This window comes from Uloborus diversus, unplaced genomic scaffold (genome assembly GCF_026930045.1).
Source record: "Uloborus diversus isolate 005 unplaced genomic scaffold, Udiv.v.3.1 scaffold_16, whole genome shotgun sequence".
NCBI classification, from domain to species: domain Eukaryota; kingdom Metazoa; phylum Arthropoda; class Arachnida; order Araneae; family Uloboridae; genus Uloborus; species Uloborus diversus.
In genome coordinates, this window is record NW_026558307.1 from 290,464 (window position 1) to 314,637 (window position 24,174).

Sequence of the window (24,174 nt, forward strand, 5' to 3'; positions counted from 1 at the left end):
AAACACAACGCAAAGGCTTCATTCACAATAACAGAGCTAATACACTCTTCAGCCAACGGCTGAGACGAGTTAAAAAGGAAACTAACTTTTCTATATTCACCCGATGCACGGCTGTTAATAATCCTAGAGAAGTCATTCCACGGGATTCGATTTCTTTCTCGATGTTTTCTTTTTATTCCATTCACAAATCTTAGGAAGGAGACCATATACTTCAGTTCAATATTAGGGGGATGTGTGTTCGTTAGAAGAAACTATTTACAGGTTAAGTTAGTGATAGTTTTGGATGAAAATGAATGGAACAGACGCCAAATTTAGCCAGATTACAACAAACTAATCATGAAAATAATTACTGTTTACTGAATTTGTATTAATATGAAGTTGCACTATCTAATTTTCTTACTGTATATTTTCGACTCATTTCTTACTAGTGAAATGTACTGTTTTTTTTCCAGATAGTCTGTCAAGAATCTACGAAATATATGAATATTTTATGACTCCCGGACTCGCATCATTCATGTTTGATAATGTAACATCAAAATGCTACTACTTGCCAAATATGACGAAGCAGACAATAGAGTTTTGGCTTAGGAGGAGGACCGATATCTACTCGGTGCATTTGTATCTACCAAAAGGTAAGTTAGGAGTTTTTTTTAGACTACTTTTCTTACATACAAATTCAAATTTTGTTTATTCTGCCCTTTTCCAAGAAATGTATATAGTGCCTTTGCGAAACAAAAAAATACGACCTCAAAAAAAAAAAAAAAAAATCATACATAATCGAAAACTGAGCGTATGTATGTATGTATCTATATCTTCCGAGTTGCTTCTTCCGAACGTAGGTGAAATCACCATTGAACCAGGTATCGCTGGATTCATAATTTTCCCGTCTTTATGTTCGATTGTTTAACGTAACATAATCCTCCGATAATAATTAGCGGAGGTATCAATTAAAACCTTAATTATGATACTTAGATTTCGTCATCAGATCCCTATCTTTTTCGAAGGCTTTCCTCCATTCAACTTATTATTCAGTGCTTCATCTCCACTTTCCGTAACAATGCTTTTATTGAAATTTATAGCGTGAAGAAAATCTTTGAGAAGAAAGATCTGTTGCATTTTTTTCTCGAATATGAAAAAAATAAAATTCTGGATTTTGTTTTGAGGCTTTTCGTGTCGTAAGGCTTAAAATGTTTCCTTTTTGGTTATTTTTTTGAAATCTGCCGCAAAATTTTACTGTTTTTTTTTCAAGCATGATTATTGAACACGGGTCACTTGACATAACTTTTATTTTTGAGGTAGACCATGCAAAGCCGGGCGACGCAGCTAGTCTATTAATATTTTTTTCCGGGGTTCATCTTCAGGTAACATCATACTTAAATCCTGTTAAAAAGTGAAGCTAAAGAGATATATTTTATCAAATTTCGAACTCGCTAAATTCGTTATCAGTTCCTTTGATATTATGAGGGCCAATCCGTGGTTAAGGTTGTGAAGTTCACACAACTTCAAGTGCTCATTTTTTACTCAAAAATGCTGTTTAATTGTTGATAAAAACAAGGAATAATAAAGTTCCCGTTCTACATACCTATCACCTAATTATAGTTAGAAATTTCTAATTAGTAGTGGGATTTGTAGAAAATTGTTAAAAATTTAGTTACGGGTGTGACATAATAATTTCTCCAACATTCAGGCATTACATAAGAAAAATCTAAGCAGTTCTGTTCAAAATTTGAATCGTCGGAATTTTTGATTAAGGTTACGGGGTTTTGATTAAGGCAAAAGCGCTTACAGGTGTGTAACATTTTCAGGGGTGTTCCCATAGGGCAGGTCTCCCCCCCCCCCCTTGGGGGTCCACCGAGCCTTAATAGGGGGTCCGCTACAAACTTCAGGGGAAAAAATGTTTTAAACACGTTAAATGGTATTTAAATAATGATCATATATTTGAAAACTAGAACTTTCACCTTCGAAATACGTTGTCCTTTGAAAACGACACCTCGAGATACAATGGTGTGAGATCATGCACTGTATATTCCCATTACATTGGAAACACGTTTGAAAGACTTCAAGTGAGAAAAAAGTGTTCCCTGAATGTGCTCTAAAATGTGTTCAAAATTTGAGGATACCTCCAGCTCCTTTTTTTTTTTTTTTTTTTTTTGAGTTTTATTTTTATTACAAAAGCAGTTTTACACTTGTATGTTAATAATTTTTTTTTTTTAAATCCGATTTTTTTTTTGAGCAACCACGATTGCTTATTGTTCTCGCTTGACTGTTTTGATGTCCTTTGATTTTATTTTCCCACCGCCACCCTCTGCAGCATCACCGTCGACCGACTCCTCACGATGCTGCTCCTCTAGCGAAAGCCGTCTCCAGGTTGCATCCATGTCCTACACACACGCGCATACATACACAACTACACACACACACACAAACACATACACACGCACACATACACCTACACACATACACACAACTACCCACACATTCACACATTCATGCCAGCACACACACATACACATACTCCCCCCCACACACATTCGTATACACAACTACCCACACACTCATGCCAGAACACAGACACACATGCCTACACACAAACACACATATCCCCCACACACAAACACACACGCCTACATACACACACTCGTGATTGCGAAAAACATAATTTGAATTCAAGATGTCAAAATTCAAATTATTATTTTTTTTTTTTTTTACATTAGTTGAAATGCCTCCCCTGGCGAGAGCCACTCCTGTCAACTTCTTGGTACACTACTGACTGTTTACATCGCCTGTAATCTATTTCAGTAGTTTTCCGCTCATGTTTCAAAACGAATACGTAAAATCTGTACTTCATAGCCGAAAAATTGCATTTTTTGGATTATTACAGCGATATAGGTACAATCTTATTCCGCTCTAAGCCATAGCAAAGTAATTCCACAAACAAAATTTCCTATATATTTATTTTCCACAGTGTTATAAGAGCACGAGTCCGAACCTTTTTGCGCACCCGACGAACGTTTTACACTCTCCTGCCAAGTAGTGAAAAATGACTTACGTTACTCTGGCTTTGAGGTGCACAGCTATGACTTTTAACTGAAAAACAACATTTTAGCAATTTTCGATGCATCTGAATGACAGCGAACCTTCTTTTCAACTTGTAGGCTCTATAAGCATTGCAGTGGAAAATTCCTTAGGCGGACAAATATGTGGTGAATTGAAAACAGTTACTGGTAAGGATACCTTTGAAATATTGAATATTATCATCTTTTTTATTATTTACATGATTATTTTTATGCATTGATATTGTTTTAAATTTATAAATGAGTTGTTGCTTTTTTCATTTTGATCTTCTTACTTTGTCGCAATCTTCTCAAAGTTGGTTCTTATCCCATTATCTTTTACTTAAAGTTATTCTTTATTTTTTGATTTTGCTGGTAAAATGTTTACGCATTGCGTTCAATTTTCATAGCTAGAGTCGATATCAGGATCAGCATCCAGGTAGCTTCGGTAATTTAGTTTTGGTGGCTGCATGCGTAGGTTCAGATTCCGACTTCGAATTAGTAAATTGTGGCAAATGGGAAGAAAATGCTTTGCAATACAAGCGAGCGATTGGATGTCTTTTGTTTTAAAGACGAAGACAAAGCTAGGGGCAAGCAGAGATCGACAAAAAGTTTAAAATCATGTTAAAACGTTTAGGCTCTATGTCAGAATTTGTAAGTAAATTCACTGACTAGGCTTCTGATAGAAAGAAATAGTCGCCAAGGTATTTTTTCGATACACACAAGACAAATCATAAATTCAAAAGCAGAATAGAAGGATCAACATACGGGGTCCACTCCTTTTTGACCAATTAAGGAACCCCGTAAAATTTGAATGGGCCCAGACTGTTGATTCTGCTGTTGAATGTGTCGATTATAAAACTATTTCAATGGTGTAGTTATTTAGTAGTACTGAATAACATTTAACGACTGGGCTTACATTTTTTTTCCTTTTCTGTTTTTTTTTTTTTTTCACGCAGTCTGGTTTTTTGTTTTTATTTAATAACTAGCAAATCGCCCGTCAAGGTATGACGGGTAACAATCGCTTCTACATTTGAACGAAGCCATTGCCTGTTTGGTGATATTTTGATACTTGAAATTGTAACCCTAACTCCAGTAGATGAACCCCAAACTCCAGTAGGCAGACTCCAGTTTCTCCAACTACTGGCAAACTCCAGTAGTTGACCCTTTTTTCGTTTCTTCATTCTCCTCAAATGACACAGTCTTACCAGTAAAACAGTTAAGTGACCGGATCGAGTTCAGCCTTGTCCCCATAAAGTCTTTCCCTGCATGTTAAACACGACCAAAATACATTATCAAATGATCATGCGTGGCGCGAGTTTCATTGTTGAAACGCGCGGGTAACTCGATGATCGGGTATTATTTATACGAGGATTTTTTCTTCTTATGTGTAATAGAATATTTTTCTTCTTCAGAAACTGACCAATGGGTGGAGATAGAGTGCGAGTGGAATGTAGGAGAGATTGACAGATTACTCATTCTGAATACATCACCAACGCCTTCTGATTTTTCTGTCTGTGAGATAAAAGTTTTCAACACGGATGGTAAGTGAGCAATTTTATTTTGCGCATCTTATATGGTTAAAAACTGAGTGTATGTATGTATCTATGTCCGAGTTACTTCTCCCGAACGCCAGTGAACTGACCATCCCACCAGGTATCGATAGATTCGTTATTTTCCCGTCTTTATGTTTGAATATTTAACATAATCCTCTGATTTTATTAGCTGAGATATCAACTTACAACTATTAGTTATGACACTTAGATTTCGGCATAAAATCCCTATTTTTCGAAGACTTTCCTCCACTCAAATGATTATTCAGTGCTTCATCTCAACTTTCCGCAACAACGCTTATATTAAAATTTGTAGCGTAAAGAAAATCATTGAGAAGAAAGAGCTGTTGCCATTTTTTTCTCGAATATGAACAAATAATATTCTGGCTTTTGTTTTGAGGCTTTTCCTGTAATCGGGAGATTTAAAATGTTTCCTTTTTGGTTATTTTTTCGCTATCTGCCGCCGAATTTTAATGATATTTTTTTTTTAATTTCTTTTTTATTCAAGCCTGATTGTTGAACACGCGTCACTTGACCTAACTTTTCTTTCCGAGTAAGACCGTGCAAAGCCGGGTGAGGCAGCTAGTCAAGCTTTAAAATAAGTTTGGCACACGTGTAGATTTGAACATTCCCCCCCCCCCCTCCCAAGTTTCAACTCAAAAAAATAGAAATTTAGCCTTTTACAAGAGCATTAATTTTTAAGTGTTCTCATTAAAAATATTTAGAAACATTAAAAAAAATAATAATTAGCAAAACATTGATCAATGATTCTAAATAACAGGATTTTTTGAATAATACTAAGTACTTTTCATAATACACTCAAAATGACAAAATAACTTTTCTGGGCTAGAAAGGACAATTTAAGGAAATTCTCTAATGACTTAAGACGCACTTCGTTTGTGGTGTCATTTTCTTGGAATAAATGAAAACTACAGGAATACTTAAATTGTCTTTTCTGTCCCAGAAAAGTGATTGGTCCGTTTGAGTGCACAGTGAAAAGTGCTTAGTATTAGAAAAACCTTTTATTTTTCCTTTACCTTTTATTTTTCATTTTTTCCCACACGTCGTTTGCACTGAGCACGGCCTCACTAGATGGCGCTGACGCTTAACAGGCCTTGACAATTTCTGAGTATTCTGTATTAAACCGATGCAACTACGATCCGCTCATGCATCCACCAATCAATGTAAACGTTTCAAAGTATGTTTAATTTCGATTGGAAATCGCCCATTTTGACCGCAAGAGGCGCTGAGCGGAAACCCTGCATCCACCAATCAATGTCGACGTTTCAAAGTATGTTTAATTTCGATTGGAAATCGCCCATTTTGACCGCAAGAGGCGCTGAGCGGAAACCCTGCATCCACCAATCAATGTCGACGTTTCAAAGTATGTTTAATTTCGATTGGAAATCGCCCATTTTGACCGCAAGAGGCGCTGAACGGAAACCCTGCATCCACCAATCAATGTCAACGTTTCAAAGTATGTTTAATTTCGATTGGAGCTCGCCCATTTTGACCGCAAGAGGCGCTGAACGGAAACCCTGCATCCACCAATCAATGTCAACGTTTCAAAGTATGTTTAATTTCGATTGGAAATCGCCCATTTTGACCGCAAGAGGCGCTGAGCGTCTGCATCCACCAATCAATGGCAACGTAATAGAAACAGGGGTTTCCTGTAGTCACCATGAGTTTCAGCGATTGTCACGGCCTATGAGAATTAAGTGGGGCCATAGATGAACACAGTAATAAACAAACAATTATTTTCTGTATCATTTTTATTCGTATACAGTAGACCCTCGTTTTACGCGGGGGTTACGATGCCGCGTAAATCGAAACCACGTCAATGGAGATCTAATACTAGTGTTAAAATAGGGTTTGGTTCCGTAGATAACAAAATACTTCATTCTAGTGATAACTAATTCTATAATAAGTTTAATGTGTACTTATATCATTTTTATACACAACATGCATAAAGAAAACCTAAATTAATTTCGTATCCTGTTTACAACGAAGAGCTGGCTATGATAGTCTTTTGGCAGTCATTCAGAATTTTTCTCCGCAATTCTTTGCAGAGCATTAAACGCATCCATGATCATTTCCATGATAGAATCTTCCTTCACTAACAAATCAGAAAGATCGTTTCTATTGTCTGGGAATGGCTCAAAATGTTCAATGTGAACGTGTTTTGGTTGTGCGTCACCGACATCGGTATCCTCGTTGGTTTCGGCCTCCTTTGTCACTCCTAACAGCTCTTCTTCCAGTGAGTTCTGAACTTTGTGAGTTTATTAACTTTACTTCTGGAAAGATCTCTGAAACCAACCGCGTCATCTGCAATCTTTAGGAGTTTGGATTTTGAACGAGGGGAAAATGTTATCTGTTTTCATTGCCGCATCCGAGTGAAACCGAAACATATCCGCGTAAAATAATATAAGGAGTCAAATCTTAAACCGCGTAAAATAAACCCGCGTAAAACGAGGGTCTACTGTATTCTAATCGCTCACTATTATCAGCGATCATTATCAATTTCGTTCCAGGGATTCCTGTGTATGGCAGCATGGAAGCTGTTTATAGGACCTCCCCTGACGAGTTTTACTTGACTGACAGCAAACCTGCAACATGCCATTCCTTTGCAGGAGTGACTCAATCTCTATTCGTTGCTCTGGTGGTGCCAGTCATGATTGCCCCCATGAGACTGTTCGTGCCGAAACGTTTGTTTTTTGCATCATTTTTGCTCTATTTTGTTTTAATAAGTACAAAGTGCGTCTAAGAAGTCAAGTGAACGGAAGTGGAAAACAAAAAGCAAAAACAAAACATGGGATTAAAGTAGTTTTAGTATCGATCAAAGTTGGCTACAATCACTAGCGCAGCCAGAAACATCTTCTGGAGGGTTTTTTTTTTTTTTTTTTGATCAAAAATACCTCCGGGGGGGGGGGAGTTGATTAAAAATACCTTCTGAAGGGTTTTTTTTCTATCAAAAAAACCTTCTGCAGGGTTTTTTTTTTTAATAAAAAATACCTTCTGAAGGTTTTTTTTTTTTTTTTGATCAAAACAGTACAGTCGGACCTCCATATATCGAACTTCCACATATCGAAATTTTCTATCTATCGAAATTCCAGCACGTTTCCATGTTCATTACATAGAAAAATTGTTTCTATATATCGAAAAAATCTCTATATATCGAAATTTTTCTCGAGACATTCGTAGATTTTTTTTTCCGCTTTAGACTGTTTGTCTCATGAAAAATAAAGGTTAGGGGAGAAAATTATGTTCACTACAGGTTGCTATGAAACTCATATGGAATCGGGGGCTGAGAGGTGGATAGGTCGTTGTTCCGTTCTGGAGTTCTTAAATTACCCCAAGTTTATTTCAAATCTTAGTTGTAGCCAGTAACACTGCAAACTCAGATTAAAGTTCTCCCTTTTGTTTGTTGATTATCATTTTTAGTCTTTTTAGATTCAGTAAAAATTATTCAGGTTAAGTAGAATGTGGTTTTTTCTTTTTCTCTCGATTACATTGTCAAAACGAAAAGACCCTAATGTTGCGGATCAAGTTGAATTGCCGAAGAATGAAGATGTGTGAAGGCGCAAAAGTGTAATTTCTGTTACTTTTTGAATTCTTTAATCCGATGCTCGTATAAATTAGAAATTGGGTTTCATACACGAAAATGAGCTTTAATTTTAATGTTTTAGGAGATTTTTATGATAAAATGAGATTGTTTCTATCTATCGAAATTTCTATATATCGAATTTTTTTCCGGCAATTTGCTACTTCGATATATGGAGGTCCGACTGTATATGCATAAGCTACTGTATTACAATTTGCATTTATGTTAAAACCAATGCCTCTTGGGGTGAAAGCCGCGCTACTTGCTACTAAATTTTCCTCATAAGTTCATCTGTACACAAATCAATAATGGAGGTAGTTAAACTTTAGTTAACTAGGTTAGGGTAATTAAAACTTTATTGACCAAGCGAAAGTACTTGACTCATGTGCTTTGGTAAGCAAAAATTTTTTTTCTAACTCATTTTTACTTCCTTTTACAAAAAATTAAGTATTGTATTCGGGAAAAAAATTTTACCCGAACATCAGCCTTAATTTCCATCTTGCTCACCCCCGAATGAATGTTGAGTTTATTTTTCAACCCGACCACACATGGATGCCTAGGAACGTACAGACACCCGAAATATCCATTTTGACGATCCCCGAGTTAATTACAACGACTTTTCTCGTGACGTCTGTATGTATGTGCGTATGTTCGTATGTGTGTATGTATCTCGCATAACTCAAGAACGAAATGTCCTAGAAAGTTGAAATTTGGTACGTAGACTCCTAGTGGGGTGTAGTTGTGCACCTTCCTTTTTGGTTGCATTCGGATGCTCCAAAGGGGGTCTCTTGCCCCTTTTTTGAGGGAAATCATTGTTAATTTCGATTTAAACTCAGGTGGTGTTATAATTTGGCGGATACTTGGCGATATATCGCCCGTCTTTTGGTCGCCAAGTTTTGTCGGCAACTTGGCGACAAATTTGGCGATTTTTTTTTATTCCTTTTTTCAATCTGGTTTTAATTTGGCCACTGTTGGTGATATTTAGAGAGTAAACTATTGAATCCTATTAAAAGTGCCAATAATGAGAAAATGACATTAAATTGGAGTAAAAGGAAGTCATGTGATGCACACATCAGCTCGTTTCTCTGGTATTTTTTTAATTACTAGTGATACCCGCATAGCTTTGCCCGTAATAGAAAAATCAAAAGGTCTCTTGATTCGCCTGTATATTTACAAATAATGTATGGTGAATTTTCTCGCCAGTTGACTTGTACCCATCTTACGGTTCCACGTTATGATAATTTCGTATCTCGCCAATTGGCTTGTGCCCATGTTACTGTTCCACGTTATGATAATTTCGTAATTTACTCGTTCATCTTATTTTTTGTTCTTAAAATTGGAATAGAAAAAGAACAATCGAATTTTCGAAAAATCGCTTCGAGGTGCACACCCCCATGCTACAAACTAACTTTGTGCCAAATTTCATGAAAATCGGCCGAACGATCTAGGCGTTATGCGCGTCACAGACATCCTACAGACATCCTCCGGACAGAGAGACTTTCAGCTTTATTATTAGTAAGGAAATTTACCTGTCACGTGTAAGACACACTTTTTGGACATCAGCTTCAGAGTTCTTGATTCCAGCAATATATAATTCTGTTGCTGAAAATCTGTTGCATATATACTTTGCTTTCCTGCTAATTACTTTGTAGTGATAATTTCAAAAAGAAACTAACAGAGAACCAATACACAGGAAATAATATATTTTGTCCCGCACGTGGCAGACTTACTGAATATTCTTAGACTTGTTGAATATTCTTATTTTGAGAACGCTGCGAAGTTTGCTAGGAAAGATATAAATGATGGCAATCTGAACATTTACAGCCAAATCTTATTAAAGCAACTTCAATTAAAAGTACATCGGAAGTTACGAACTGCTTTCATTATTACTGATTTATCATGCATGATTACTACTTTTTACATAAATATGAACTATTTTTTAAATTATTTTCTGTCACAGTTTTTGATCAAGAACAAATATGATTTTCTATTTTTAGGTTCTATAAACATTGGAATTAGATTAACGTCAGGCTATAGCACCATCGACAGAGCACGGTGTGATATTGACATTGAAACAGGTAAGCGTACCACATTTATAAAGAACGTAATAGAATCGTGTACAAAGCGAAAACCAGAGCAAAGATGCCCATATAGTGGGGCACAGGGGGGGCTTGAGCCCCTCCCCCCCCCCCTAGAAAGGAGAATTTCCTTGTTTTTAGTGCTTTTTTTCTTTGCAAAAATGTATAAAAACTTCTTTTCCAGCCATTAATGAATGAGTTATTAAAAATGTCAAATTTTAATATCTCTAATCGGTTTCCACGGGGAAAATATTCTGCTAAACAAAGGGGAAAATTTGAGCCCCCTCTTAAAATTTTGCTTCTGGGCGCCCTTGAAGCAGAGTGAAAACGCAAAAAGCAGTTACTGTCTGATCCCGGATTGCATGGAAAGGCAAGCATCCGTTTTACAGGCGGAAATGGACGCGTCTATTAGTTTTCGGGGATGTCAGCTTTTGCAGATGTACGTTAGCCTCTAAGGTAAGCAGAGACTCGTTCAAATGAGCGGTGTTGGTATGTCTAAGGTAGCTATATATATATAGGTAAACAGTGAATTGACAGTTACAGTTAGCTATAGCACTGAATCATTTGAAAATTTAGATATTAGAGTATTATTTGACTTCTTTAAGACTTTAATTATTTTGGGCTGTAGGAAATTGTTCCTCAATTATATTTTTGCTATACAACTTGTGGGATTTACTGATATCAAATTCTAACATATCTTTCCCCATCCACTGTCATCAACTCAACTCTACACTGGTTGGTCTGGGGGTGAGACTTTTGGGAAGGGGTTTTTCGGTGGTGGTTTGGCAACAGAAGTAAGGAGGAAAAAAGCACAAGGGGGATAGAGGCTGAAAACAGAAGAAAGGATATGAAGCCATGTGGGGAGTGAGGTAAAAATCCCAAGGTTTGTAAAGGAAGTGTCCTACCAAGAAAAATATGGAAGAGGCTAGCATATACAAGGAATAAGAAGGTTGAATAAGAACCAGAAAGGCCCCCTTGAAATAGAATTATCCTGATGCAGTCTGATTACAGTGTGGAGCTAGGGTGGCCATTGTGTGGAAAGTCACACAGGAAAGTATTCTGGTGTAACCTACCAAGTTGCCTCCTTACCCAAGCAGAACCCTCCTCATAAGGTATGTCATTTGCAAATTAGAACCTTAAGAACAACATGAACTGCCTAAATGACTGAACTGCCATAGATGTGAATCATAATTTATGTACCCCCTTGTAAAATTTGTGTAGGGTTGAGACCTCTTTGTCCCCTTTTTATTGAAATCAATGTATGCTGGAAAATAAATGTTTGATGGATTCCCTCACCTTGCTGAACCTATTTTAAATAGTGGAAACACAACGCAAAGTTTTTAAATTTGTAATATACATGCTTAGAATTAGAACATCGGCATAACATTTTCACTTTTCCTCCTCGTTCAGATAGACTCGTCTTAACTGGACGTTTGCCAATTCCATACAATCCGTTGGACAGTGTTTCTGTAACGAATTTGGGTTTTAGTAATGTTGTTGTTGTTACTTATGCCACTAGGCAACCCGAGCCCGAGTAGCGATGCTACTCGATTTTAAGGCAGAGGGGTTACGGCTTTCGTTTTAATCGAGCGCCTATTTCTAGGTAGAAGCCCGATTTGGCTCAGACAACACCATAGATGGAAGCACCATCTACGGACAGTTCGATAATTTGAAACCAGACCAGAGGCCGAATAACTTTCTGATCTAGCACCCCCAGAGGTATCGTTTCACTTGGAGGACATTGTGACCACGAGCATATTTAACGTCGCCCAGTCACCATTAATGACGACGGTAGATGTTCGACCAGCGAGGTTCGAACCCGAGACCCTCTAGTCACAAGTCCGATGCCTTACCGATCAGGCCACCATGGCCCGGATTTAAGTAATGGGCCGGGTAGTTGATAACCAGAAAATGGTGACCGCTCGTGTGCTGGTTTGATAAATTTCATACTTGCACTGCTTTCATATAGTCATGACCTATGCTTTGATTATATTGCATATGAATTCGTGGAGTGTAAAGAACTGTTATGCTGTTATCAGCTTCTTATCTGTAGGTGGTGTAAACAGGGCCGCAGAGAGCTAAGGCGAGCCCCTTGACAGTTATGTTGCCGGGCTCCCTCCCCCGTTAAAAAGAAGAAAAAAGAAAACAAAAGGGAAAAAAGGGGGAGGGGGAAGAAAAAAATCGAAACTGCTTATTAGAAAACAATTAACACTATTTTAAGTACCACAGCAATAAATACCGAAAATGTAAATTTTACTTTTACCTTAACCAGGGCCGGATTAAGCTAGCGCGGGGCCCGTAGCAAATGTTTCCAAGGGGCCCTCGTTTTCGAATGATATATAAAACAATATAGCACTTCTTCATGGAGACGGGAGGTCAGTGGCGGATCACCGCATAGGCGCATGAGGCGATAGCTGGGGCCTCCAGCAAAGTAGGGGGCCTCGGAGCCACCAAGTGTCACACCCTCAAAATTATAGTTTTCCATGGTAAATCCTCAAAACTCATGGAAATTGATAGATAATCATGGATTTTAGGCGCGGGATGATTGCTCCCGATAGAGCTAGGGCCCCCTGAGTCTTAAGGGGCCCCAGACTTCAGGTGCCTATGTTTAGATTTTCCCAGGAGTTTGGATTTTCCTCATTCTTCCCAGAATTTTAGTACAAAATTGTCTGTTTTTAAATACTCCACAAAACTATCTAGTATTTTCCGATAAAATGCACAGTTAGTCTTGCTAGAATAATTTTTACCATTCTAAGTAGATTTTTGGCCGAGTACTCTGTACACTCGGCCACTTACTACTCGGCTGAGTAAAGAGTATGCAAAAAAAAAAAAAAAAAAACACTATTGATCATGAAGATATTTGATTTAATTGGAATAGCCAAGAACAAGCCCGGATCTGCGTACCCGCAGATCCCGCAGTGCAGGGGGCCCACGTCCATAAAGGACCCAACGGCCCAAGAAATTGAAGGAAAAATTAAAAAAAAAAAAAAAAAACTTGCACTAATGCTTATTAACGTTACAAATATACACTGCTGACCTCTGGGGAGGAGCCCTACAGATTTTGATGCAGGGGGGCCCAAAATTTATAGATCCGGGCCTGGCCAAGGACGTGTCTAGAGGGGGTTAGACCCTCCCCCCCCCCAAACAAACGATAACCAGTCGTCATTTGTCGCAGTATTATATCAGTCTTCAAAATATCCCAGTCGTCATTTGTGCGATTATCCCGAGTCTGTGTTTTTAATGCAAGCAGGACTTACTAAATGGGATATAACTTGACGTAATTCGACCTCTTCGAATGGTCACTTTTCTTGACGAACAATTATATTGCCCTTCCTTATCTAGAAGGGAGAAGTTAGCCGAAGGGAGCAGACAGATCTGTGGGGGGTCCAGATCGAAGCTGTCGGCACAATGGCACAGCTGTGTTTTCTTTCTTTACTTTTTGCAAAGATTCCCGCTTTCCCACCAGTAAAACCCAAGTAAAACCAACTCGTAACAAGATAGTTTTATGACGCATTTAGTTAAATAAGTAATTTGGAAAAGGCGGGAATTTTTTCTTTTTCTTTTTTTGGAGGAAGAACGAAGAACGTCGTTCGTCGCTGTTTTGATTCTCTCCTGCTCGTGAACGTGCTTTGCTCTGTGTCTGCAATCAACGACAAGACCATTCTTTTTGAGATAAGTTTAATAATATGTTTTAAGAACTTTAATTTTTAGAATAATGCTGCTATCATGGTGTTAAATGATGATATGGTGTTTTGAATATAATAGATTTAATATATATATATACTGTTCATTCTTCTTTAAATTATATTTCCATTACAGAGAAAAAGAACATCTGTCAATTCATTGCAAAAACGCTTTATAAAATTACTATAAAAATTTTAAATGCCTCTGCTGCGAAAGTAGTTGATTTTGAGTGTTCTCTTTCTTTCACTGGTGTGATTTGTTTATGATATGTTTTACAATTTCTACTTCATAAAGATTGATTTACTCATTAAAGGTAAACGTCTTATAGGCTCCCAAAAGTGTTCGTACACTTTGAAATTTTTTAGTAAAACCAAAATAACGCGAAAGTGAATTCGAATATGAAGTCCAATATTTTTTCACATCATGCCTATGTCATTCTAATTGCAACCCAGTAGTTTTTTCAAAATATTGACGGATCTTCTTTTTGAAATGGGTCAAAAAACGAAGAGACAGAGAAATAACGCGCCACAAAAGTCATCGTACACTCAAATATTTTTGATTAAATTCATGATTAAAATTATCATATGTTGTGTTTTTATTATTTTTGCATTGTGCTGACCCTTAAAAGTCATTTGGCTTTAATTTTTTTGTCTATTTATTCCTTAATATTGTGCTTATTTCTTTAAAATGGCTGGTATTTGTAAAAAACAACAAACACCATTCGAAATTTGAATTTTTTCCTTACAGTAGCGGTAAATTGGCTTGAAATGTCTCTAAATTAGTTAATTTATTCCATTCTATTGTAAAGTGCTTGATGAAAATGCTTTAAAGAAAGGAATCGGACCGAAAACAAGGTAAGAAAAGGTCAACCTGCAAAGTTGACAAAGCGTAATCGAAGATTTCAAGTTAAAAAATGTATGAAAAAATACACATTTGAGTAGTGTAAAAACTTCTGCAGAGTTAAATGAAACATTTTACATTTAATTTTCACCTAAAATTGTTCACCAAGTTCTCTGATTAGCTGGATTAAATGGGACCTCTTCCCACAGAAATTTTCTTGATTGTGCGAAAAACAGAAAGCTTATGCTTTTCGTTGCGAAATCAATGATAAATAAGCTCAAACCGTTTTGGAATTACGTCTTACTTACACACGAAAATAAATTTAACATTTTTAGTTGAATTGTTGCATAATTGTAAATAGAAGAAAAAATGAGGAACTTAATCTTAAGAACTTAGTTGAATCAGTTAATCAGGACGCGGTGAAGGTGTTCTTGTGTGAGGGTGCATATCAGCATCAGGACTCAGTAGTTTGGAATTTTTTGATGAAATAATGAATCATGCTTTTATTTAATATATTTTAAAAACCATTTTTAAACTCTAAGCCAAAAATTTGGTTATCGGAAACAACTTTGATTTTTATCAAATTAACTATAAGGAGCACATGGTTTTCAACGTTTCCGTCTAGTGCTTCGAAAACTGTCCTAACGTTTAGAAAATACTCCCTCAATCTCCAGATTTAAACTTAATCTAACATATTTAGAGATATCTGGAGGCTAGATTACGAAAATACGGCTTTGAAACGAAAGTAGAGCTAGAAACAGTAAGACTCGATGTGTGGTTGAACACTTACTCTGAAATTACGCAAAAAAAGAAAAAAAAAAACAATGAAATCTATTCCCAGACGTTTAAAAGGTGTTGTTGATACTGCATGATATTCTACTAATTAATAACTTAATAAAAAGTTAGATTATTCAATAATATATAGAATTTTTTTAAAGTGTACGAAGACTTCTTTGAAATAAAATTTCCGGCACTTTTTGGTTTTTCATTTTTAAAAAATTGAGTTTTAATATTTTTAAAAATAATTTTATGTAGTTTTGTTGAAAATAAATCATAGACCTTATAATTAAATACTTGTTCCGAAATATTAATTCTAACCAATGGATGGAGGCCTATTTCATTGAAAGTCGTAGGTGTACGAACACTTTTAGGAGCCACTGTACATAAACTGTAGTTAGGGCAGACCTAACCTGATAGCGTCGTAATGCTATAATTAAGAATTAGATCTGCGTAGCTTTCACAAAGCTGCCAGGTTAGGTTTTCCCCAACTATAGAAGTGCTTCAGTTTTATCTTCAGGAGTGTACATATGCCATATTCTGCACAGGTAAAGAGCGTGTTTTAATGCTTCGAAAAAAAAAATGATGGTAATGATTTAAAAAAAGAAAAACATAGACTTTAAGGTTTACTTGAAAACTTCTGCAGAATAAGGATTTTCGAACTTTGGATTTCAGAAGAAAATAAATAATTCCAGGAAAATACTGTCAAAAAATCTGGATACTCAGAAATTTTGATGTTTCTTTCATATTTTCTTCATTCTGTAAACGTACTACGAAAGAAATTCATCATCGAACTGAAGTCAAAAAATAAATAAATAAAGGAACGAAAATAAAAGGGCTTCATTGATGACTTATTAAATGACCCTCGAAAAATTACTGGCCCTAATGTTACAAAATATGGTCTTAAGAATCGCCTTTTTAACCGACTTCAAAAAGGAGGCGGTTATCAATTCATACCGTATGTATGTTTTTTTTTTTTTTGTCCACTCATAGCGTCTCACCTAGTGAACGGATTTTGATGATTCTTTTTTTAATCGTTGGGGGATGGCTCAACTTAGGTCCCATTACTTTGTTTGACCATATTTGTTCTTTAAAAAAAAAAGTTATGGGCAAAAATTAGTAAATTTTATGCGATTTCCCTGTTAAATGATGGAAATGATATTGTAGTGAAGTTCGCACTTTTCATCCGTGGATAACGGTGGCTCAGTGGTAGAATTCTCGCCTCCCACACGAGCGACCCGGGTTCAAATCCCGACTAGGACAAAGTGAATTTTACTAAAATTTCGTTTCTACTGTTTCCCGTATTTTCTCGAATGTTCTATTAATTTCTGTATCTTTCCAAGTCTGGAAAGTTCCAGCACTTTCTCAAATTGTATATAAGGAGATGTAACGTTCATTCGTGGTTCTGAATAAAGATCTCGAGTTGAGACTAACGAGTATTCGCTTCATTTGGCTTTCACATTGTCTTCGCTATCTTCATCTACGCGACAATATGAAACTCATTGTTATAAAAGTTTGGTGCCATATAACAGTAACATTAATAGTAATTGTAATGATAATTTTGAATGAAGGCTTCTCTGAAACAAAAATCAAATTTCTTCAAGGGATATTTCGATAATGGGGAATCTGGCACTGTCGTCTCATTTTTGACGTAAATAATTTTATTTTAGTAACCCTGCTGATTTATAGTAACCCTATGTGAATTATCAAAATCTTCCTTTCTTCAGTGCTATTGCTCCATAGTAGGGGTAAACCTAACCTGGAAGCGAGGTGATGCAGTGATTAGGATCTGCTTAGCCTTCACAATGCTACCATTAGGTTTAACTCAACTACTCTGTAGTATTTTTATCGTTATCATCTATGCCGATAACAGATGATCGGGGCTAAGTAAGAAAATACAGGATTGCATCATGAGCAACTTAGATGCTGTGGAATGTAAATTAGTTAGGAAAAACGTAATACTTAAATGGTTATAATTAAATTAACTACGCATGATTTCCAGAGAGGAACAAAGATAAGTTTTTAGTGCCAATCGCTTAAAGTTTAACGCTTGTCAATAGTTTTTTTTTTTAGTATGGAGCATTTTTAAGAAAAAATGTGAAGTTTCGTGATGGTAACTTCTTATTATTTCTGAAATACCTACATTTACACTAAAAAGAATGAAATAAAAAAATTTTGAAAAAAAAATTAGAACCGACTTCAAAATTGCTCTAAAAAGTGAAAAATAATTTTATTCTTTAAACACCATCGATAATGCTTTTAAACATAATTTTTGAAGTTGGCGCAAAAACGATAGATAAAATCATTCACAGCCATAACTCAAATACAACTATAAATTTAACCAGGAACAGTTTCTTCACTATCACATACATTATGCATTGATGACAGCATATTTGAATAGCGATATTAATGTTTCGTTCGTAACTTTGGATGCTTTTCTGAAAAAAAATATGAACGAAGCATGGTTACACTGGATTTTACGTTTTGTTTTTGCGCCAACTTCAAAACTTATGTTTAAAAGCATTATCGATGGTGTTTAAAGAATAAAATTATTTTTCACTTTTTAGAGCAATTTTGAAGTCGGTTCTATTTTTTTTTCAAATTTTTTTTATTAAGACTTAAATTTCAGGAAATATTCGAGCAAGGGTCCCCGAACTGCCTTCCTTTAATATTATAAAAACATCAAGTCTTTTGAACTACACTTAGAAAAAACTTAAGTGGAATAGCCCCTGAGTAAAAAAAAAAAAAAAATGCTGAAGCTTTTAGGGCCATAATTTTTCAGCACCTCTTGCTTGAAAAATTGTTTATCATGTAAAGTTTGTCTACAATTGCGTTTTTGAAACTTCAATTTCGAAAATTGGGAAGGGGGGGGGGGGGGTTGAGAGAGAAATTGATTTCGGTCTATTTTGTAAAAAAGATTGATCGGGGTCACTCTCTGGGCTCCATCCCTTACCCTAACGGAAATAAATATGGCCTATAATGGCGTTTGTAAGGCTTCAATTTCTATTACTTTCCGCTGAGACACCTGCACCTTTTTGTCTCTAAACATCAGCAAAGAAAGTCTAAAATTACGTTTTTAAAACTCCAAGTTTCAAAATTTTTCCGGGGGAGAACCCTCGGACCACCCTTCGCTTATCAGACCACAGGTTTCCTCTTTTTTTTTTAATTAAGTGCCCCGCCCTTCAAAAACTTTTTTCTGGTTGCGCCACTGAATTACACTTGCATTGGAAAACAAGGTAAAACTGAGATTTTGCTAAATGCCAGAAATCGGGGCTCGGTGGAAATCTCCCCTTGCTCTGACTAAATTACGAAAAAATATAATTTTTTTTTTTTGTCAGAAATGTCGTTTTTTCCTTTTTAAATAAGGATGTAATTGCGCCCCCCACCTCCTCCAAAGCTTGTTTTTTTTTATTCAAAAAAAAATTATTTTCTGCATTGTTAATATTAATAAACTATATCGTTTTTGTTGTGTCAATAGAGGGCCTCGGATCAGGCTGCGCCTGGGGCCTCACAATGCCATGATCCGCCACTGCGGGAGGTGTACTTATAACATGCATGAATACATAAATGTGGATATAGTTTTAGAGCTTTACGATGATTATGATCCCCTTCTATTTCTCCTTGTTTTCCCGTTGCTACATGTTTTTAACTTTTAATTCCAAAAACGCAATTTTTGGACGATATAAAAAAGGGGGGTCCGGGGTCTTACCCCCCGGAAAATTTTCGATATTTCAATTCTAAAAACTCAATTTTAACGACCCCTGATCATATTAGGAAGAAAGGATTCGGATGCCATTATTTGGAGAAACATTAGTCAAAGAACGCGATTGCATCCTAGCTTAGGTAAAATTAAAGGAAAAAATTTGGGTTCGCATCGACTCTTCAAGCAGTTTTTAAAAATTGAAGTCTTAAATAAACAAACTGTAGATTATCCTTAATGATGTTGTAGAGAGAGGAAAGAGTGGTGTTCAAGAAGGCCCCGTTTGGAAATTTTTTTATTTATGATCTGTTATTAATCTAAACACAATTTTAAGCAAAAATTCTTGAAATTATATACTCTGAAATGGTTTTTTTTTACGTTCTTTGGCGATTTTGAGGCAGAGTTCGCGAAAGCCGTCCCCTGGAAATTTCTCGAAAGTGAAGTTGTGAAAACGTGATAGATAGGCCATCGCGGGTTACGTTTCGGTATGGGATGGGATTCAGGCACTCTCCAAGGCAACCCGGAAAATTTTCTAAGTCTTAAAAGTACATTTTAGAAAATTGTTAACAATATTGGAGGGGTAGAGGTATACTAATATTGAAATTTTTCGAAATTATAGTCCAAAATACGCATTTGTAGGCCACTTTATTAGAAGACGTTATAGGACGGGATCGGGCTCGAGATTACACCCTTGGAAATGTTTCGAAACTTAAGTTCTAGAAAGCAATTTTAGCGGTTTTCCCATTATGTTAAACAATTTTCTTCCTGAATTTTTCTGAATTTCAAGTTTGAATAAAAAAAAATTCGGCTACCTTTGGTGATATAAAAGAAAGGGGTTAGGTTCGGAGCATGGGTGGCAGCTTTTTAGTTCCTTCCCATTCAGAGGAATAAATTAAAAACGATATTTAATGTCTTTCTTCTACACATAATTATTTAAGTTCATCATAAAATAGTATTCTCTTAACAATTCATTTATTTCGCTCAGCATAAGTGTGAAGTCTCAGAAACTTTTTCTCTTCTTCTATCATTTATTCTATTCTATCATTTATTTTATTCTATTCCTTCTATCATTATTTTGCTCATTGTTGTTTATAGTGCCGGATCTACGGGTCGTGTCATGGGCGGAAAACTTTGAGGATGATAAATTGACATTGAGTTAAGTAACCAAAAAGAGAGTTTAGGATGACTAATAATTACCTTTTCAGGACTCCAAATTCGAAAGCTTTAAGAAGAAAGCACTTTTAAATAATTTCTGGATGGTGACCCTTTTCCCTTTCTTGTCTAACATCACCAATGAGCCTTAAAATGTGGTTTTAGGGTTTTTGCTTTAAGAATTTCAGCATCTTCCTTCTCCTGCTATCAACAAAAATAACTTAAATTGGAGTTTTTAAAGCCAAAATTCCGGAAAAAGCCCTTAATTTTTTTCAAAATTTAAAAAAATTTTGAAAGAATACCCACCTACTTCTGTAGCTTCTCAACATTCGGGGGGAAAGACTCCAGAGCATCACTCTTTACCTAAAGTTAGAACTAAAGATAGCCTGCGTCTTGAAGATTTCAGTTTCTAACATTTTGCGAAGCAAACCCGTCTTCTCTCCCGATGACGTCTCCAGTGATAATCAAAAACCACGGTTTGAAACTTGAAGTCAGAATGGTTTCTGGGGGAGTTCAGACCCTCATCTCTTCTTCTAATCTTCCCACATAGCTTGAAATTTTGTTTTCAGCTATACCATGGGTCGATCCCTCAAACCCTTTCCTCCCAAAGGTAGCCTGAAATTCACTTCAGTTTTGAGCACCATTTCAGGAAAGAACCCCTTTCCTCTATTGTTTTGAATCAACCAAAACTTTTTTTTAAGACTTGAATAGCTGAAAGTTTTAGGACCCTAACTCCCTTAAATTTCCTAAGATACCTTAAAATTTACTTCATTTCGAAAAAAAAAATCCAGAGGAACCCAATTTTCCGTTCTCCAAACTTTGCTTAAAATTGCAATATTTAGGTCAGTTTTGAAACTTTTCTGACCCAACGGAACTTTTCCTCCTTCCACTAAGAAAGATCAAGTAAAATTGCGTTTTTAAGACTTCAATTAAGAGAAATTTATGGGAAGCAATATATCGAGAAAATAAAATTTTTAATTTACCTGAGCATTTAAAAAAGCTAAATAAAAAGAGAAAGGTAGAGAGAAATTTAAACGGGTTAAAGTACGGAAAGTAGTTTCTTTTCTGGAATTTTTTCTCACGGCGCGGGCCCCCCAGAAATGTGGGGCCCGTAGCATTTGCTACTTCTGCTCTATGGCTAATCCGGCCCTGACCTTAACGTTTTTACTTATTCGGAGTTTCCCCCCCCCCCCTCTTTTTCTTTCTTCCTATTTTTTTTTTCTTTTTTTTGCGTTCGTGTCGCCGGGCCCCTTGTTTCCGACTAGATGACACGGCCTCGCGTCAGGCCTGGGTATAAAAGAAACTAATACGAGGACTAATTTATCAAAAGGGAACATATCTCTTTTCCCAAAGTTTTCAGGAGGTGAAAAAACGAATTCAGGTAAAAGCAAAATAGTTTTGACATTCTTTCCGGGCACAGAATTGAGCACAACAGCGCAGCAAACCATTTTTCAAATAAAATATTTATTGCGTTTCCCCCAGCTAATTATCCTCTCATTTTCAGATATGGATCAATGGCTGACGGTGGATTGTGCATCAAATTTGGACGCACTGATTGACAGCGTGGATATTAAAGTCAGAAATTTGTCTAGTATTTGTGAGATACAGATATTTACAAGACGAGGTGAGTTAGAATTTTTGAGCATGCAAGTGCATTGACTACAACTTTCTATGTAATGACACTATACGATCCTCACATGAGATAATCTGATGAGTGTATCTATGTATGTACCTATGTATGTATCTATTTCTATTCTATTCAAGAGTCACAACTGACTTCAACTGTATTTATGTCGATGACTGCATACTAAGTGCCTTGCCTCCATTATTTTATATACCGATAGATGGCAGCACCATCACCGGATCGAACAGTTAATGAGAATTTAGAACTAGTCCAAGAGCTAATAGCTACCTGGTGCTAGCACCCCCAGAGGTATCGTTTCACTTGGAGGACATTGAGACCACGAGCATAATTAACGTCGCCCAGTCCCCTTTAATGACGACGGTGGGTCTTCGACCAGCGAGGATCGAACCCGAGTCCCTCCGGCCCCGAGTCCAATGCCTTACCGATCAGGCTACCACGGCCCATGTATCTATTTGTGTCCAATTTACTTCTCACGAGCACCAGTGAACTGACCATCGAACCAGGTATCGATAGATTCATAATTTCTCCGTCTTATGTTTGGCTGTTTAAGATAATCCTCCGATGATAATTAGCCGAGATATCAATTAAAAACTATTAATTATCATACTTGGATTTCGACATAAAATCCCTATTTTTCGAAGGCTTTCCTCAATCCAAATTGTTGTTCAGTGCTTCATCTCCACTTTCCGTTCCATTGTTTTTATTAAAATTTGTAGCGCGAAGAAAATGATTGAGAAGAAAGATCTGTTGCCGTTTTTGTTTATCGAATATTAACAAATAAATTTCCGTTTTTTGTTTTGAGGCTTTTCCTGTAATCGGGAGATTCAAAATGTTTCCTTTTTTGTTATTTTTTCGCAATCTGGCGCAAAAAGTTTACTTTTTTTTTCTGATCAAGCCTGATTGTTGAACACGTGCCACTAGACGTAACTCTTATTTTGGAGGTAGACCGTGCAAAGCTGGGCGATGGAGCTAGCATCTTCATATTTCTGGAGAATTCCTTCAAATGATGCTGAATGAGCTCTCCATTTCCATAAATAGCTACTCTATTGATTTGACTCTACTGTTTTACTCTGACTGTTTTATTCTATTGCATTGACGTTAAGGTTTTAAATCTCTTTCTAACGATTTGATGTGTGCGTTCCTTTTGCACCAATTTAATGTTTTTTCCCCATTGTTGCAATTTTAATGGGATTCAATAGTTAAACTTCTAAATATCACCAACAATGGCCAATTTAAAACCAAATTGAAAAAAAAAAAAAATTGGTTTGAGTTTTGTTCGCAATCACGAGTGTGTGTATATGTAAGCGTGTGTGTTTGTGTGTGGAGGGTATTGGTGTGTGTAGACATGTGTGTTTGTCTGTGTGCAGGCATGAGTGTGTGGGTAGTTGTGTGTATGTGAGTGTGTTTGTGTGTGTGTGTATGTGTGTGTAGGTGTGTGTGTAGGTGTGTGTAGGTGTATGTATGTATGTGTGTGTAGGTGTGTGTAGGTGTATGTATGTGTGTGTAGGTGTATGTATGTGTGTATGTGTATGTAGGTGTGTGTAGGTGTGTGTAGGTGTGTGTAGGTGTATGTATGTGTGTGTAGGTGTATGTATGTGTGTGTAGGTGTATGTATGTAATGTGTGTAGGTGCGTGTATGTATGAGTGTAAGTGTAGGATATTGACGAAATCTGGAGACTGTTTTCGCTAGAGGTGCAGCATCGTGAGGAACCGGTCGACGGTGATGCTGCGGAGGGTGCTGGTGAGAAAAATCAAAGGAACGTCAAAAATTGTCAAATGAAAGCAATAAGCAATCGTGATTGCTCAAAAAAAAAAAAAAAAAACGCCAAATTTATCACTAATTTGGCGTTAAAACTTGGCGACCAAAAGACCGCCAAAATATAACACCACTTGTGTTTGCATCGAAATAAACATTAATTTCCCCCAAAAAAGGTGCAAAAGACCCCTTTAGAAATACCCGAATGCAACCAAAAAGGGAGGTGCACAACTAGACCCCGCTAGGAGTCTATGTACCAAATTTCAACTTTCAAAGACAAACCGTTCTTGAGTTATGCCACATACGTACGCACACACATACGCGCATACGCAAAA